The sequence below is a fragment of the Ostrea edulis genome, chromosome 2 (assembly GCF_947568905.1).
Source record: "Ostrea edulis chromosome 2, xbOstEdul1.1, whole genome shotgun sequence".
Lineage (NCBI taxonomy): Eukaryota > Metazoa > Mollusca > Bivalvia > Ostreida > Ostreidae > Ostrea > Ostrea edulis.
The window spans coordinates 36942978-36961436 of NC_079165.1; the positions used below are offsets into that span (position 1 = coordinate 36942978).

Consider the following 18459-nt stretch of genomic DNA (forward strand, 5'->3'; position numbering starts at 1 on the left):
GAGTGGACAGTACCTTCCATATGTCCAGTTTGACCTCAAATTCAATAGGGGTCATTCTCCCCTAAAGATTTACATGTGTACCACGTTTGATGTCTGTCAAACAAAACGTTCTCAAGATATTGAGCAGATAGTATATTTCTATGTCCAGTTTGACCCTTGACATCAATATCAAGAGGGGTCATCTACTTCTGAAGATGTACCAGTGAACCAAGTTTGATGTCTGTCAAGCAAAAGGTTCTCTAGGCATTGTGCGGTCGGTATATTCTTATGTCCACTTTGACCCATGACCATGTGACCTCAAAATGGTTATGGGTCATCTACTCCTCACAATGCGACTACATATGCAAGAAGTGGTGTTAATCAAATGTGGATTCTAAAAAATTCTAAAGAACTTTTAGTAAACTTGAAATCGCAGAATTTTCCCCAAATCAATAACATTAAAACCTATGACTTTTCAACACTATACACGACCATTCCTCACGATAAATCAAAGACTAGACTTTTTGACATCATAGACAGTTGCTTCTTCAACAAAAACGGAAATATTCATATCTAGTGATCAGTCATTCAAAAACTTACTTTGTTAAACACCACTCTGATTCCATGCACAAGTACTCTGAAGTTGAAAAAAAAATATGCTAGAGTTTCTCATTGACAATATCTTTGTGGTCTTTGGTGATCAGATCTTCCAACAGTCTGTTGGAATTCCCATGGGCACGAATTGTGCTCCTTTGTTAGCTGACCTGTTTCTATATTCATATGAAGCAGAATTTATTCAAAAACTTCTACGCGAGAAGAAAAAATCTCTCGCTGTGGCCTTCAATTCCACATTTAGATATATCGATGACGTTTTGTCTATTAACAATAATAGCTTTCATTCATATGTCGATTTGATATATCCCTGCGATCTCGAAATAAAGGACACCACAGAGTCGTCCACTTCTGCTTTATACTTAGATATTTTATTGAAAGTAGACATTAACGGCAAACTGACAACTCAACTGTATGACAAACGGGATGATTTCAGCTTCTCCATCGTCAACTTCCCATATTTATGTAGCAATATTCCATTATCACCTGCATATGGTGTTTATATATCTCAACTGATTCGATATGCAAGAGCTTGTTCTGCGTATATTCAGTTTTTAAATCGAGGTAAGCTACTGACAAACAAGTTGATGGTACAGGGGTTTCAACAGTCTCGATTGAAGTCAGCATTTCGCAAGTTCTATGGTCGTTATAGCGATCCAGTTCGTCAGTACAACCTCGCATTGGGTCAAATGCTGTCTGACGTGTTTCATACCGATTGTTAAGCCGTTTTTGGCACACTGATTTTGACTGCGGATAACTCCGTTTACCTGATCAGGATATAGGGCTCACGGCGGGTGTGACCGGTCAACAGGGGATGCTTACTTCTCCTAGGCACTGGTTTCCCACCTCTGGTGTGTCCAGGGGTCCGTGTTTGCCCAACTATCTATTTTGTATTGCTTATAGGAGTTATGAGATTGATCACTGTTCGTTATCTTCACCTTGCATCAGTGTACCAAGTTTGATGTCTGTCAAGGAGAAGTTACTGAATATATTGAGCGGACAGCATCTTCCTATGTCCAGAGTGGATTGACCCTTGACCTGAAAATCAATAGGGGTCCTCTTTGTCTTATAACCAATCCACATGAAATATTACGATCATGTTAACGGTTCGCAAGATATTGAGCGGACAACGTGTGGTCTACCAACCAACATGTGCAAAGCAATATGCCCCTTTCTTTGAAGGGGGGCACAAAAATAAAAGTAGATAGTTTATATGATATCAACACCCCCCCCCCCCCAGTTTGAAGAAGTGATGATACAATGTACATGTACCTGTATGCTACATGTATTCATACGCTAAATTTCCAAGTTTCCTCACTTTACGATAGACATAACATACATACCACATACATGAATGCACAACAGATGCTGTATTTTCCCCCAGGTGAAAAAAATAACAACTTCATCATAATTTCCACATTATTCTTGTTATAGGTATACATGTACATCCTATTAGTTGCAATATAGAATGTCAAATACACTCAGAATGTTAGAATCATCAACTAGATAGGTAATACAATGTACAATCTTATAGGTACATCATAATCCCATAATTCAATCATTTTTAAATATACATGTACATACATCTTTGAATTAAGAGGAAAGATAATATTCTAATGATTAAACAGATTCTGAAACATTATGTTTACATTACATGCAAGTGACTATATATCTTTAAAAAGCTAGGTTACACGTGTATGCTGATCCTTTGCCTTGACAAAGCTCTGAAATTAACCAATATATTCACTACAGTGAAAGTATAGAATATCAACTTGTATCATGGTTTAACGCTTTTTGACTTAGGTAAACGTTGCAGAAAGGCAGACCAAATATTAGTACAATATACCTTTTGAACTTCATCAGGGCATTAAAAATACTTTATACATACATGTACCACTAGTATATTCAATAGATAATCACAACATATACAGAAAAACTTGCCTAAAACGAACTTAATAATGTTTACAAAACATTCGATATACAAAAAAATCAATAACATTAGTAGTTGATGTTTTCAGCTGAAATGTATATACATGTTTATTAAGTCCCTTAAACTATGGACAACAACATTTCAGGTTAAACAAAGTCCTGTACATAGATTTCTATTGATTGATTGGACACAACCAGTAACGTGGTTAAGTTTTCATGATCAAGAGTGGTCTCAATGATGATTTTATCATAATGAATGTGTCGTTTAATACTGGCATTAAACTACACATCATCTATACTCTACATACATCTCCGTGTCCAAACTGAGATAAAAATAACTTCATTTTTATCTTTAGAGAATTCAATACATCCTCATAAAATAGACATTTTGTAACATAACAACTGATTATACAACAATTTATACTAAACACAATTGTGAATGAATTTTCTCTATGAAACGATACATCATACACTCTCAACATATACATTGCAACATTATAGCTAAAAACGTACTTGAAAAGCTAAATTTACAAGTCAAATTCACTTGAAAACAAATGTCAAATATAAGAAAAATAAATCCATCACTGTACATGTGTGTAGTAATATGAATTATAAACCTTGCCGTCAATAATAAAAATAATTCAAAATTTTCAATATATACATCAAATACATATTTCACTTCCTTATTATAGAAATAATGACAAATAAAGCATATTCTTCAAATACACAAATTTTAAACAATATTTTTGTATTGTGCAAATAGAAGAAACAGAACAGTCATAAATGTTTAAATGTCCAGTCTTATTCAATTTTCAGGAGACTGAGGACTAAATGCCCCCCCCCCCCCAACTGGCTTAAGAAAACTAGTAAAACTATCATAATAAATCCACATTTTGTCTATCATCAGTACAAATTTCAAAATAACAGATAAATATACAGTTAACACGGTTTCATTTTATAATGAATTCAAACTTCAGTGAAGTGATTTTCATTCCCTGTAGTTTTACAACACACACATATATATAGACTTACTGGATGTATAGCAAATCAAAATAGTTCATCCCATGCACTTCACTATAAGTTTGTTTTACTACATACTGTAGATTCCTTATTTTACGCGCGTACACTGTTTGGCGAAATGACTCGTATACATGTATGTCAAATCGTGTGAACATGAATTCACATGTAGTCTTTCAATCAAGTGTACTTATACATGCATTCTAACAACAGAAAAATAAAAGCGAGTATCTTTATTTCGTGAGTGATGCCTCTCGCAAAATTACGCGATAATGAATTCCTCGCGTATATTTAGAAATCTACAGTATTCAATTTTCAAAAACTCAATGACTATTTACATATAGTACAGTATTACTCATTACAGATATATAAGCAATTTATACAAGTTTGGTTTTTAATTCACAGATATATACATAAATCATACATACATGAATATTAAATTGCATTGTGTATTTTACAAAGTTATAACAGAAAAGGTTAAAAGATAACGTTGGAAGTTCCAAAAGTTTGTCTGTACAATTCATCCACAGCAAGTGGACTCTTCATATCAGTCTGAATTCAGTGGCAGGAATAAATGTACCTTTCCCCCAACAGCTATATGTAGTATATTCCAAGATTTGCATTCTGCAAAGATTCAAATCAATTATCGTAACAAAGAAATGAAACTTTTATCAGCATAACATCTATTCCAAAAATAACGTCATCCCAAAGCTTCTCCTTTTAAGGGGGCGAGATCAAAAGATCGATGTTGGATAAAAATCTAAATTCAAATAGTTAGGAGGAGGGGGATTAAAGACTCCCGTAAGTTTCTGTCATCCGACATCTATTACACTTTAGTGGAAAAAAGACAAGTGGCTGTTAACAACCACATAATAATATTACATTTTAATGAACTTTTAATAGTTGTTTTGTACGTTTCAATTAGTGGATAAACTGTAGTAAAGTCATACACAGTAGTATTTATATTTGTATGTTTTTACTTGTAAATTGATTTGTTTCAACATTCATCATATTTAGAATTAAGGAGGGTTGGGGGTGGGTCTCGGTGAAAACCATGTGAATTTTAGTTTGTTTGTTTTGTTGGTCAGACATTGAACTTTTGATCTTGCCCCTAACATATATACAATCAATATAGAATAGATAGCAAGATTGACAGGACTGGAGTTCCATTTCAAAGACATACTTACAACAAGAGACCCATGGGCCACATCGCTCACCTGAGCAGTAGGTCCTAGAAATAAACAAGCCTGAGCAAAACTATCATCATACAAACAAGTTGGCAAAGGTAAAAACTAAAACTTCATTGATTATCAAACTTAATTATTAACCTTGACTACAAATTAATTAATTATCATATGCCCGTGTACAATGTAGATGGGATTGGTCTTTCATATTAAAAAAATCATCTAAGGATGCCTTGTGCAGAGTTTGGTTCCCTATACATTCACAAGGAAAACTTTGATCCCCTATTGTGGCCCCATCCTAACCCCAGGGGTCCTGATTTTTACAAACTGGAATCTCCACTTTGTAAGGAAGCTTTCATGTAAATTTCAGCTTTTCTGGCCTTGTGGTCCTTGAGAGGAAGGTTTTTAAATGACCCCTTCCTATATTTGTGATTATCTCCCCTTTGAAGGGGCATGACCCTTCATTTCAATGAACTTGAATACCCTTCATCTAAGGATGATTTGTATCTAGTTTGATTGAAATTGGCCCATTGGTTCTGGAGAAGATTTTCCTATAAATATGTATTAGATATTCATGGATATTATGCTCATGCATTTGGTTTTTCTCAAATATATATGGGAGTAGAGAAGAGTTTCCCAGATTTAATGCATTTTCACTATACGGCCATATTGGCCCCACTCTACGGCCTGAATCCCTGACCCAGGTGCCTTTGAATTTCACAATTTAGGTAGAGAGCTTCATGAACATCATAATCATGCATTTGGTTTTTCTCAAATATATACCTGTATGGTAGTAGAGAAGGTTAATGCATTTTCACTACATGGCCATATGGGAGACAAATGACAATATATAGGTCACCTGAGTAAACTCATGCATGGTGTGAACATACATGTACTTGTATCATAAGGAAATCTAATCTAATTTCACATATTGTCGCCATGGTATTCTTCATTATAGAATTTATGTCACTTTAAACCCTTATTGTAACACCATCTAGAGTCTAGGATGTCATAGCATGGACAAACATGAATTTGTGACACATGGAGATCCTTACATTTAACTTTGACAAAATTGAATGTCTGGTTCTTGAAAAGATGAAAATGTGAAAAGTTAAATTAGATGGACAAACATGTGCCAGATAAAAACGTGATCAGAAAATTTCCCTTGATTATTTGATTCATGTGAGCTTGAAAGCCCCAACTTTTTAAAGTTTGCATATGCATGCAACAATTACAGAAATAAACACTCATGTCTCAGTCAGCAGCCTGTATCTATTCAATGTATACTAACCATCTACAAACTAGGGATCCTCAGTCGTACTATCTGAAAAATTTCCTGTGCACATTCTATGGCCCTCCTTGCATGTTCTTCTGTGTACAGATCAGACGGAATACTGCCTCCAGGAACAGCATCAGGATAACGCATCCGGAAATAACTTCCAGTAATACTTTCCAGACAACCAACAAGTCCTGACAGATTAACATCACCCACTGAATACGCCAAAGATGATAGACTGTGTGTGTTGAGAGAAACTTTGCCAGCATCTAACTGGTATAGCAGAGCTTTCAGTGCCTTTTCAACTGCCTGTATATATTTTTAAAATCATAATTTTGAATGGAAAGAATTCAATGCATGCAGGCCAGAAAAATATTCACTATATAGTAAGAATGTTTACAAATATTACATACATCATTATTAATCATTATCGATTATAATATTAGATATTTTTTTTGATAACACTTATCACAGTGCATTTATAGTTCAAATAACTATGGCAATATACCACCTACTGTTTCTCAGATTAATATAAGATTATAAAATTAAATCAAATATCATATCATATTCAGATACCATTTCCCAAATACTTTCATTGCACAATTTCAAATGCACCCCATTCCACGAATTATCTTATAAATAAAAAGTTTTACATGGATACGTAAAAAATGTTCATTTGTTCAAATAAGCTCAAATACTAATTAAAATAGTGTAGTAAATACAATTAAGAAACAAAATTTCATTTTTAAAATATGTGAGGGCATGACATATTGCAATGCATGCTCTCATACATTTTCAGAAATGACGTTTATTTCTTAAATTTACATTCTACTTTCATTTCGGTCAGAATTACTGAAGTAGACATACTAACATGTTCTTCAAGATTCATATGCACATTGTTCACAACTACATCGCATTCATGAGGAAATGGCTATCAATACAATAGGTAAGGATAATGAAGGCAAAACATTGGAAATGAAATATTACCTGATAGCATTTATAACAAGCCCAGTTATAAGCCTTTGGTCCATTTTGATCTGTAGAGGCAGCGTTGAAATCAATCTCAGCTTGTTTGTACCATCGTTTTGCTTGACCAGGTTGGGACCCTCTTTCATTAAAAGCATGAAAGAAGGAAGAGTGGCTACTGTCTTTTGAACCAGTATAATCTCTGCTATTTCTGGCATATGCAGATCCACGATTATAACACGAACTCCAAAACTCAGAAGTAGAATAATTGTTTTGAGAATTGCTCTTGTCAGAGCCAAAGATATCAACATCTTCGACTGACTCACCATTTTCAAGTTTTTCTTTAATGAAATTGATGAATTTTGTTAGATTTTCATAATAATCTTTGTTTTCAGTGTGTTTATCAGGATGATATTGAAGTAAAAGTCTCTTTACTGTTCTTTTGAATTCTGATTTTGTCCTTCCAAAAGCATTTCTCATTACATCTCTGATGTGTACTTTCACTCTATCAATATTCCAATGGAAGACTACTGCACCATCAACCACATCAACATCTTTATCAACTTTATCCTTTCTAACAAACTTGTATACCCTCGATGCTTCAGCAACACATGTTTCTTCTCTACTTACACTAATCTTGTATTTCATATTCCATTCTTCAGCATTAGGTCCATGAAAGGCACATTCTGTTATTGTTTCTATTACCTGTGCTAAAATATAGACAGGCATATCTTCACTTTTTGGGTTATCTTCATCTACAATTGGATCATACACCTCATATGCTACATATTGTCCTGTTTCGATGAATGTGCATGAATTGTCCAAAAGGTGATGTAATGAAATGGAAATTTCTGTTCCAAGCTCAGGCATGAAAGGCAAGATATTCAAAACCTGTCCCGTTTCTACTGCCATGATTTCTTTAAGATTTAGTTCATGCTCAATCCTACTGGGATTTTGCATGCATTTCAATACATATGGTAAAAATATCTGGGTCTTTAACAAAACGTCACCAAGAAATGTGTTCAAGATTATTGACAACTCTACGGCAATGTCATTAATCCAAATGGCAGCATCAACAGTTGGCATTGCTTTGAAGTATATGTGTAATTCTAAGGAGTTATTTGCATCTTCATATACTTCTCCTCCAAATACCCTTCTCAATCTCTCTGAGTTCAAAAGCGTAGAATTTTTATACATTAAAACTGTTTCAAGTTTCTCCAAATGAGTGACAGAAACACGTTGTAATTTTTCAAAAATCTTCATCTGTTGACTCTCATCAAATGTTAAATTATTTTTGTACAATTCATGTCTGACAAGTCTACAGAAACCAGCGAAAAAACCCTGACCTCGCAGAAACTGTTGAAGGCAGCAAGCAAGATCTGAATGTACATCATTTTCTTTACAACCCGGTCTCAATTTTTCAGTCACTATTCTGGAAAGCAACTTAGGACGATGTCTTTCTGGGAGCAGATTGATTTCTGCCAGTGGATCTAAAACATTTATCATTTCTAACTCATGAAACCCAATGAAAAAATCTAAGTCCGGCATACAGTTTCCGACCCGTTTTTCAATTAGTTGGTCATCCACAAATACCATTTCATCACACCGTACCAACTTGTGTTTTTTGCTTGGCAAATACAATGGAGGTGAAATTATTTCTGAGCCCTTTTCTACTTTAAGCTTTCTGAACAGCTGTTGCATAGCCATTTTAGTGCTTTTTCTTTCGTTTGGCTCCAATTCATTCCCTTTTGATGATAGATATATTTCATGAAGCACATTTGCTAAATGCTTGCATAAAAGAGTATCTTTAGCACCACAGGCTTGAAAAACTGACTGGAATTGTCCAAAGTGTACTGGTGCTTTGTAGAGATAGGGTGGAATCTCCTCACTTTCGTTCATTTCCAGAACTACACATTGTGGAATAGTTAGAACCTTTTTGTTTTTGATAAAAATGAATGGAACTTCTCTGAAAGAATCAACAGGTATGTCATTCATATTTTGTTGAAGATAAGTATAAACACGAAACATGATTTCAGTGACTGCATTTTCATTTTCATCACTTCTAGCTATAAGTTCTGACAACTGATTTCTTGAAGAACACATATTCTTCACATGATTAACAACATACTGCATTGGAGGTGAATCGTACAATTCCAAAGCCTCTTTGACTGTTACTTGATCATTATTTGGCAATGCCTTCATAGCACCATGTGTCATTTCAGATATGATTTTCATAGTAGACCAGCTTAATAGCTCATTTGAAGGAAAAGTTGATTTTCGAAAGCAAATCAATTTCCTATCATCACCATACTGTGGCACCATCCTTGTGAGTATCTTTAAAACTGGGTGCGGACATAAAAATCGAATATGTTTCACAGCATTCATAAATGGAAAACTCTTTCTCAGGCATGAGTCATAACAAAACAAAACTCTAACAAGATACTCCGAATTTCCTTGCACCACTGGTGTTAAGCCCTCCATATTTCCCAGCTCTTGCAAACGATTAGCAATTTCCAAAAATATTTCTGGTGTAAATTCACTCTTCATTCCACAATGGATTAAAAACTCTTCCCACTCATGATCATCAAATGGTTTTGGTGGCAATTCAGATGGTTTACAAAGGCAGTTTTGTACCTGAAAAATGCTTTTATGCGGGTTGAAAAACTCACTTGCACATGCATATTCACCATTACATGCTGTGGGTAAGAATGGAATTTTTTGTAGCAATGCATCTAATTGTGTAATTTCAAGTTGGTATTCTTTAGATTTGTACTGCAATGAAGGTAGCATAATATCTTTGATATATTTCATATGTAACATGACTGTAGCAGGTGGCAGGTCATGGAAGTGTGGAAGTAAGAAATGAATGTAAAATTCAATGCCAGTGACCTTTCTCCATCCAACATAAAGGTAGAGTTCCGTTAGCTTTCCTTCTTCTTTCATTAAGAAGACATTTTGTTTCACACTCCACTCTTCTAATCCCTGTTTTGGAACACTGTCAGGTAAAATGATAACATTTTTACCTTGCACACTTACACATTCATGAAAGGTGCCACAATAAAGTGGAAGAGAAGCAAGTTTTTCTTTACAATGAGAGTTCAGTTGGAGAGTCTTGAGGTTCCGGCCAAAATATTCCATAATAGTTAAACTACATTGGCTGTTTAGGTTGAGTCCACTGGAATTGCAATAAACGCATTCTAAAATACCCTCTACATCTTCAACTGTTGCAACCACTGACTGCAGAACAGCAGACAGGTAATGTATATCATGGAATTCTTCTCTGTAAATTGGCAAACAGGTTTCATCAAGTAATGGTACATTAAGAACCTTCAATGCTTTCTGTTCTTCTGTATATTTTCCAAACAATGGTCTGAAAACTTTCTTTCCATGTGCAAGAGAGAATATAAAACAATCATTTGGTTCACTGTTTCGCTTTACAAGTGCTGGAACAAAATTCCATTGCCCTAACTGCGTAAGCAAATTAGTGGCAAAATCTTTTACACATTCCTCTTCAGTTTTTGTGCCATTAGTTTTTCTTTTCTCTTCCTTGATAAAGGAGGATAAATTCTGTTCTATAAATGCCCAAAACCACTGCATCCATCGTCGATTTATAATGGAATCCAACTCTGGATTCCAACCAAGCTTGAAGTTGGTACAAAATGAGGAAGAAATATTATTGCACAGAAGTTTTGAAAAGTTCACAATCTCCAATTTTTTGACAAATACCCGTAAAGCTGGAAAACTTTCTAATGTGGACATCTGTCCAAGATGAACCATCATATTAGTTGATTTTGGTAAAAGATGTGGAAAGTCTACCAAATAAATGATACAATCATTTTGAAACTCTCGAAGGTAACCATCTGCAGTCAATAGGAGCGGCACATGTTCTATGTCAGTAGCTGTTAGTGATTTATCACGTACACAATAACACAGTAGAGATATGACCACACAACCACTTCTCATTTCTGAATGTGTTACAGGAATATCAACTCTTTCAATTCCACATCTGTTCTGCACATCCAATTTATAAGTCTTCAAAAACTGAAGTACAACCTTTGATGATATGATTTCAACACTCTCTATCCCTGCATCTCTCATGCTGCAAAACACCCAAGTGGAGTTTCTATAAGCAACATTCCAAGATTTTTCAAACATCCAGCAAGAAATTCCGACTCTTTTGAGCACAATTCACGTAATTGTTTTTGGCTCTTTCCATAAGTATAGTAATATCCATCCTTTGTATAATCTTGCCTCAGTTGCCATCGTATATCATCAAAAAATGTAGACTGCAACGTAGTCCATGTTACTTTGAGTGGCTGGTCATGCATCATTGCATTAGCATCAGGCGTACTTGCAGTCTGCTCTTCTACTCCACTAGCTTTGGCTGTAGTTTTGTCTGCTTCTTTTGACATATCAATACTTTGATATTCCCTGTGAACAATTGCAAAGAATTTGCAGTTGATTTCAATAAATCGATAGAGTTCTGCAGCTGTGTATTGCCAAACTTTATCTTTTAAAGATTTCATTGATGGAAACACACTGTGAAATATGTCTAACTGATCCCAAGGTCGATTTGAAAGAGAGTCTGGGAAGAGCAAATTTCTCAGATGTTCAATGGCCAATGCATATGTAGGCACTATAACATTTTTAATGATAGTTTTGTTCCAGGTAATTTTCAAGTCTGCACTGTCATAATTTGGCCAGTAAATATTTTGCCGAGTTTCATGATCCAATGCAAAATGCCCATTTAAATGCACTGGCAAACCTGTTTCAATAGGCAAAGGAAGAAAACAATAGGCTCCAAATTTCAATTGTTCTTCGCTATGTGAATATACTTTTTTATTGTTGTTATATGTCATTTTCATGTTTTTCAGAATAATGGCAATTCCAGCACTGGGTAGTAGAGCAAGTTTTCTTTCTCTGTAAGCTTCCTTGATGGTTTGAGGAATGTCATCTTTGTTATGAAATCCAAATCCAGTGTCAATCAACCATTCCTGAACTTGTTGTTCATTGATATTAACTTCTAAGTTATAAATGGCTTCTTTTCTGTCCATTGAGCACAAAAACATTGCATTTTCCTTCATTTTCTGTTTTGAATCTTGGACAATTGTGTTTCTTGTTTCTGGTGATATCATTGTTTTCTTTGCAGAAACTTCGAATTCTTTTACTAAAAATCCCCTTTCGTCTACAGATGAAATCATTATTTCTTCCACATTGCGCAAAAACAAGAGACAGTCTCCCATGTCATTTTTCAGTTCATTCAGAAGTTTTTCAATATATTGACAGGATATCAATCTTGACGACAACAGAGATTCTATATTGCATCGCAATGGAAAACGAAACAGAGTTCCAGAAAACGACTTCCATAATTCACTCTCATCAAAATAGCAAGGCAATATATCTTTAAATTGCTGTTTGACATTTTTTGAAACATTTCGGAATTTTTTTCCTGGTTTCTTTTCTGATGCACATGGAATGTATCTGCAATGTGGGTCCAAGACACACAATGTGTCTTGGGAATTTTGGAAATCTCTTGTTAAAAATGAAGGCACATCAGTCAAATGGTACACAACGTTGAATCCAACTCCATACTGTCCTGTTGCCATTGGATCATCTCCTTTGCTTCCAATTCCTAAATTCTGTATTCCTTCCATATCTTTGTCTGTAAATACACTATCGTTAAAAACACATAAAGCAGGGCCTTGCAATTCTTTCCAGTTTTCACTAAATACATGGTCACAACTATGCGTACGAAAGTCCTTAATGAAGTGTAGCTTTGTTGCTCCTGCGTCGTCAGCATTTTGCAGAAGTTCTTTCATGATATTTATTTCTGGATAACCATTTAGAATCCGTTTTATACCATTTGTTAAGTCTTCATGTTGTCCGAATGCATCCCCAAATCCTTCAGATTGATAAAAGATATTTTGTTCTCGTTTGGATTTTATGCCTACAAGATTTGCTACTTTGAGGGTAATTTCTGAATTCAGAAAATTCATTGATTCTGTTGTTGGAAGCCAATCACAGTCATTTAAACAAAGGTCATGCACTGGAAAAAAGAATCCACTCATATCAGGAAGGAAAAGTGTATCATTCGAAACATTCTCAAAATGTTCCAAAGCATTTGCTATTCTGCAAACCAATTGCAACTCATTTCCAAGCAGCTTCTTCTCCGTGTATTTGTCTTTGATGTTTGAAAGAACATCCAACACTTCCTCAGGTTCAAAGAATTTTCGAACTCCTAAAGTCTGCATCAAGTCTGGAAATTGACGAGCAAACTTTGTTTTTAAACAAAATAGATAAGGACTACAATCGTACGGCAATTCTAACACAACCTGCGTTGGAAAGGCAAATGAATTTTCGGTCAAAATACATGGGAAATTTGGCATATGATCCTGAATAAACTTTTTTGCTTCCAGATCCTTTTCAGACAATCGTTTTTCAAGAGCAGCGTATATATCATAACACATATCTTCAATTGCTTTATTTTCAGCATTTTTTGGTTCACTTGTAATTTCTTTAAGCTGATGTTTCAACATTTCCAGTCCTACATGTTTCTCAGTTTTAACTCCAAGAGACTGTAGTTCTTTGAAATATGACATGTACAACTCATATTTACCCAGAATTGTTTGAGTGGATCCAACTAATTTTTCAATTTCGGGAAAGAACATTTTACCAGGACTTTCAAAGAAAACTGGTTGTTCATCTGCATCACTGTTGTGAATTGTGCACTGTTTTTCGCAACAGTTTACTGCTAAGAATTCACTTTGCCATTTAATTGGCCAATCACTTGGTTTTCTCTTCACTGGTAGAAATGGCATATTGGACATATTGTGTTTCGTGCTTTCAGGTATTTTGTCATACATGTGAAACATATACTTCATAATTTCCATTGAGCGATGTAACCCACATTCCCAGCACTGCTTTGACAGGTTAATCACATCTCTTGTCTGTGATTCCAAAAGTTCTGGTGGTATTTCATCTTTCATCATTCCAAGTCTAGTGAGTATTTCAAGATCATTTTCATGACGAAACATATCTGTGGGAAATCGTTTATCTTCATTTGAGAATAATCCAGACACAGATGATCGGGGATGAATGAGATGCCTTGGTTCTCTACGTAGATCATTCGTGCAAATTGAAATACAATTTGTTTCCATAACAGCAGGAAGGATATTTCTGTTTTCCGATCGGATTGCCCCCAACACAATTTCATCATACTCTTTTCCTTCGTAACTTGATATATTTGGTAAAAAACATTCTGTGATAAATGTCTCATACGTTATGATTTGTTGTTTGAAATGCATAGCTATATGACTTTCAAATTCTCTATACACATCAGTTGGTATTTCTGTTATAAGTTTTCCATTGAGCGGGTTGCTCTTCAAAATGTCTAAAGCTGTCTCTTTTAAGCTTTTGTCACATTCTATGTCTGAATGTAAAAACATGCACTCTTGAAATGTTTTCCAACCACAATGCGTCTTTAGCAGAGGTAAATTGCGATGCACGATCGTCTGGTAAAATTCATGCTTGAAAGTCTGCCAAAAACTGTCACACATCTGTATTGGCCAAAGTCCAAAAGAAGAATAATCTTCTCCAGCAACATTTCTAATCGCCATTAATAACTGCAGAATGGCTTCTAAAGTAGCATCACATACTAATTTGCAATTCCATAGTGTTTGTTCTGTGTGATCTTTATCATCTTCACTTCTGATCAAAAGTCTTTGACGATCTGATGAAACAGCAAAATTCCCATTCACATGAAAGTTCAATGTTGTTTCTATTGGCAGTGGCAAATAACAAAACAGATGCCCTGTGTTGTAGAATCCATACCTGTTGAAATTTGCATCAAGGTAGAGTGGAGAAATGCTATCATTCATAATATTCACAGGGACAGCGACACTAGAAAGAGGAAGAGCTCCATCACTTTTATTGTCCTGAAATAGTCTTAATGATTTATCTGCTCCTAATGCCCATGAAATCATCCAGTCTGTTTCTTCTTTCAATGGAAAAGTTACGTCAACCCATGTATGTCCTTTGCTCTCAAACAAAATGGATGCTACGCAGCTGAACAAAAATCCAGAATGTTGAACCAAACTGCTACAGTGTCTTGAAACAGCAGTTAAAACATTTTCATTGCCTTGTCTCTGTAATTGCTCATGATCTTCCTCTTTTGTAACTGTTAGAACCAATTCCATCTCTTTGTCAGGATTTTTGCAGTATTTTCCCACATGAAATATTTTGATTTTGTTGATATTCTTGGTAAAGAGAAGCATATTTCCACATGTTTTGCAGAACAGTTTCATAAGTTTCTCAATCTCTGACTGTGAGTATTCCTTATTACTTATTTCACTTCCAAGAGCCTGTTGTTTTGTCCTTAGTGGAAATCTAAACAATGTTCCATTATATACATCGTTTCTTGAAAAATTGGATGAATTGAATCCAAATACATTTTGAAATGGCTTAAACTGGTTTTCAAGTTTCCTGAGCATGATTTTATTGTGAAGATTCAGCTTTATTCCTGGACTGTTCTCATGCAAAATGGCCTCGCCTAAATATTTTCTATGTGGATCTAAATATATTAAGTAATTGCCACTAACAAAGCTAGGAACATCGGTTAAATTGTACACTGCATTGAATCCCAATCCAAACTTTCCAATTTTTGTTGTGTCATCTTTCTTTGTTGCCCCACTAAGTTTCTGAATATTTTGGAAATCACTTGGGGAGAAAACTGCATTGTTGAAAACCCATAGAGCTGGTCCCTGACATCCTTCCATTCCTGAGTCTAGGAGACAACTTTTGGCATCCTCATCTTCTCTTTCATCATAGAGAAAGTACACTTCAGATGCACCTGCATCATCAGCATTTTGAACAAGTTCCTTAGGAACAGAAAGGCCATCTGTATATCCTTTCAATAGACCATTCAAGCGCTGAGTCAATGGTTCGAATTGTCGAAATTCTGTGCAAATTTCCTCTGCATCTGATAATGTGAATTTTTTCAATGACTTCACACCAAGTGTTTTGGCAATTTCTTTGTCAATTTTTGAATGAATCAGACAAATTCTATCCTCATCTGTAAATGTTCTGCTGAACCAATCTGAATCAGAATATGCGAATTCCTGTGGGTGCCGAAATATAAGTATGTTTGAATCTTCACTGTGGATTGGTACAATGATTTCATTTCTCAGTTCAAATAAATCCCCTTCAGAACATTCTGACAACTTCTTCAAAATCTTCTCTACTTTGTCTAGGTCTCGATTAATATTGGCCATGTCATTCTTCTCAGATCGCTCTGTCTTTATTCTGCGCAGGGTTTCAATTAGCAGAAAACTAGACTGATTTTTATTGCAACCCAGTTCCTTAAAAAGTTCCTTCAGTGCACTGTACTCCATTGGTAAAGGAATGAAATATGGTTCCAAGTCTAAATCAGTTTTGTCCTGCTCTAAGTAAACATCAGTGGGCCTCATAAATCCAGATTCAGTAAATATGCATTGTTGGGGAAACAATGAATCAAAATTTTGATATTCTTTAGCTAAAAACTCGTACACTTCTTTCATGATGTACCTATATTCTTCATGCTCATCCTCGCTGTAACTTTGGATTATTTTGCCAAAATGCTTTATCACAGCTGACAATGGTGGTATTTTGGTAACATCAACATATTCTTCCCATTGCCTTGCAGACACTGGTAGAACTGACCCAACAACATACTCAAAATGTGAACTGTACACCATTTCCAAAGAGACTAGATTCTCTGAATCTGAATACCACTCCATTGTTTTTGGATAGTTTTTGCTCCTTTCCTGTTTAGAAGGCAGTATTTTGAATTGGCATATTAAGTGGAAAACCGATTTGATAAAGGATGGACTTTGTCTAAAAACCTGCAGTAGAGCATTTGTCTTTCTCAAATTTGAATTATCATCCAAAATCTTTGAACTAAGTACCTGGCAAGTGTCAACAACATCAAATCGAAATGCTGGACTGTTTTTTCTCTGGAATTCCAAATGTCTCAGTAAATCCATTTCTCTTCCCTCCTCTTCAGGGAATTTGTGTTCCAAGAGAAAAAGTTCGTTCAGCAGTGAATCACCTGGATCATAAAGTTCATTTGCACAGCAAAGTTTTCCCATTCCATTCCTAATGAATTTAATTGAATTCAAGTTTTCCTGCATTTCTCTCCAGTTTCTAAGTTCTGGTTGCTTTTCAACCACATAAAAGCAGAATCTTCGCAAATCCTCATCATTCAATGAAATATGTCCTTCACTGACTTTTCTTATGCATTCCTGTATACAACCACCCAGATCCACCTTCAATGCAGACAGTTCTGAAAGAAGTATCTCTTCTTTTTGTGTCCCTGGCAAAATCATTGCAGCATGAAACGGAATTGGAAAGTCCTGATCTCCAACATACACTTCACGACACTTGTCCAAAGATGTATATTCAATCTGACTTATTGCATGGGTACTAGAATAAGATTTGAACATTGCAAGGCTTTTTAAACTTGAGACCAATGAGGTATCGAAAGTAATAGGCAAGAAATCTTTGAACCATTCTCTCATGGTATCGGAACAGTATGTGTTGAATGAACTGATTCCATTTTTTATACATCGCTGCAATAGCTTTCTCTTCCCATCATCTGTACAATCCACAACAACTCCTTTTCCAGGTGCAAACAGCGGATGGTCATGGAATGCCATATCTACAATCCAAATTTTGAAATATCCTAAGACATCTACGCTAGATGCAGCCATGTTAGTTTCAATTATAAATGAATCGGAGATTTTCTTTAGGATGTTTGATTCCTTTGTTTTCACAATGCAGAGGTCTTCAACAGGATCCAAAGATAACTGACGGTGTATTTTGAGATATTCCCATACTTTCTTTAGCCAAAGCTCTCCAAAAATAGTTCTGCTATCCTTTACAAACAATGGACTTTGTTTTTCACATTGCATGTACACAACTTCACTCAAAAATTGGAAAAAAGTGTTCTGATGCAATCTTTGGAAAGAATAGTATCCTGGAAAAAAAAAGAACAAGAATATCCGTAAAATTTATGGGTACTCCAATGAATTACTTCATATGATGAATGACTCGCACAATGATCAATAACTGTTGAAATATTATTGAAATGAAGGTTTTATTTCATATAGAGGTAAGTGTTTTGAGTGACCTCAACTTTACAAAATGAACTTGAGTGACTTTTGTCTCAAAGCCATTTGCCTGTTACTAATTTGCGTGATATATGTATGATTTATAGCTATTCAAAACTGTTGAATTAAGAAGCGATTTCCTTACATAAGATATATGTTCTTAATGACCTTGATTTTTTTTTCAAAATGACCTTGGTCCAAACATCCCTGTCCCAAGGAATACTTGTGATCAATTATGATCAATTTCTGATGAATGGTTTAGGAGATACGAGTTCAGATGAATGGTAGGAGTGATTGACACACATAACAGCAACTATATTTCCCCATAACATTTTCCAGGAAGCATAGCAAT

At 35.1% G+C, this 18459-nt stretch overlaps 1 pseudogene; it reads right to left on the reverse strand.

The window, feature by feature from the left end:
• Positions 1-1998: 1998 nt before the first annotated feature.
• Positions 1999-18459, reverse strand: part of LOC125679281 (sacsin-like) — a 50717-nt pseudogene continuing 34256 nt past the window's right edge.